Raw genomic sequence first — 2,288 nt, 5'->3', positions numbered from 1 at the left:
CTTCCCTCTCTCTCTCTCTCTCTCTCTCTCTGTCTCTCTCCCTCTTTTTCCCCCTCCCCTCCTCTCTTTCTCTCCCTCTCTTTCTCTCTCCCCTCACCCCTTCTCTCTCTCGTTCTCTCTCTCCACCACCTTGTGTTGCAATTAGTGCTGTAATACTCTTACGGAAACTTAATCTGACGAACGCCTGAATCCATCGCGTCGGGACACATTTCTAAGACAGCGAACGTGAAATGAAAGGTGACAATACATTCATCATCATCGTCATTGCTTTTCTCGCCCTGGATCAGGATAAAGGCCACGAACAAACACTCTCCGCCTTTCCCTATCCTGGGCTAGTCGCTTGTTGTCACCCACGTCTTCCCACTTTCCTGTACATCCATTTCCGTGACTCTTCTCTCTTTTCCAATCTAACACTTTTCTTGTTGTGCAGATGCTTGACTTCCTGAGAGTATGTTCGATCCATCGCCAAAGTCTTAATATGATAACATAGTAGGTATGAAATAAAAACAATATGTGAGGCAGCGTGGTGAAATCAGGCTCTCGTCAAAATAATCTAAGTGAAGATATTTGCATTTTTCCGCAGGTTTGTGAATTTTATCAAATTTTTGTTTTGTGGCTCACCACCTTTCATGTCCTTTAAAGAACTCATTCATGTGTGGAATTGTATGGAAAAACGTTGATTAAAGGCACAAAAATTGTAAATTTTCAGTTACCTTGGACTCTTAAGCTAAGGAAATAACTAATCTTTGGTGGCCTCTTTCTCACTAATTTTACCTCTGAAAACAGGTGACCCCCACCCCCTTCTTTTGCAAAATTTTTAAAATCCAAATAAAGACAAGTGAACAAACTTTAAGATGATACCAATAACTCCTCATGCCCAAAAATTGACGAGAGCCTGATTCCACCACGATGCCTCACATATGTGGGTGTATATCTACTGTGAAGTAGAAACATATATTATTAGCAGACAGACAAGTACGGGAAGGAAGAAGAAAAACAATTGACATAATTTTATAAATTGTCTCATAAACGCGTCACAAAGACGACTAAGAAGAAAAATAAATTCATGGAAGTTATTTCGACAAAATTCAAAATTTCCTGGTAAACCTAAAATGTTTAATGTTTCCTTCGCATTCATATGACCTGATGCAGTTGCGAGCGCTGAAAGAACTCTAACAAAAATAAAACAAATAAAAACGAACAAACAAAACATAAAAACCCTAGTATAATATGTACTAAAAATTTGTAAAATTGAAGACCAAAGACAGTTATTAAAAAACATGATCTGTCATTGGTTGGCTTTAGATTTACATATAAAATAAAAAGTATTACATCCAACAGTTACAGTTTTTTAAAAACCAACATAAGAAATAAAATCACCTAAGAGACTTTGATGATAAAAACCTGTAAAGCTATTTCCAGTAATTCAGATCACAACTAGACTTAGTAAGAAAGAGTCTAATAAGTAAATCTACAAATGGCTAGTAACTTTGAAGACAAAGATTGTGAAAAAAAAAATCCTATGGACCGTGCACAAATTTAAATGACTTCAGTTTAAATTTGACCTGCCATGTTTCCCAGTACCCCCACCCCAGTTGGTGTCAACCAAAATGTACAGCTATATGTGAGTCAGCGTGGTGAAATCAGGCGCTCGTCAAAAAAATCAAAGTGAAGAAACAGGTATTTTTCCCCCAGGTTTGTGAATTTTCATCTTATTTTGTTTTGGGTTTTTTTTTTGTTCAACGCCTTCCATGCCTGTTTAAGAACACATTTCTGTGTAGATTTTACTGAAAAACGTTGATAAGACGCACAACAAATGTAAATTTTCAGTTTCCACGGACTCTCAAGCTAAGGAAAAAAAATCATCTTTGGTGGCATTTTTCTCACTAATTTTACCTCTGAAACCAGGTGACCCCCACCTCCTTCTTTCGTAAATATCTCGACTTCTATTCAAGACAAATGGATATTGTTTTCATCCAAAGCAAGACAAATGAACAGACTTTAAGATGATACCAATAACTTTACATGCCTAAAAATTGACGAGAGCCTGATTCCACCACGTACTGACACATATATACATAGAACCTGTACAGGATGAATTTCATATAATTTACTCCTTTGATTTTTATTTCAAAATTTTAAAAATAAAAACTAGTGTTTATCAAAGAATACAAAAAAGAAATACCCGAACTGTCCAATAATAATGTCCCATTTAAGGGTGTTAATTTTAGCCCAAGAAAATGTGGTCTATAAAATGTGTTCTTCCTTTCTTGTATTTTCTCTCCCCC

This window comes from Aplysia californica, unplaced genomic scaffold (assembly GCF_000002075.1).
Source record: "Aplysia californica isolate F4 #8 unplaced genomic scaffold, AplCal3.0 scaffold00276, whole genome shotgun sequence".
Classification (NCBI taxonomy): domain Eukaryota; kingdom Metazoa; phylum Mollusca; class Gastropoda; order Aplysiida; family Aplysiidae; genus Aplysia; species Aplysia californica.
The sequence above is the reverse complement of the archived record's forward strand: the minus strand, read 5'-3'. Positions refer to the sequence as shown.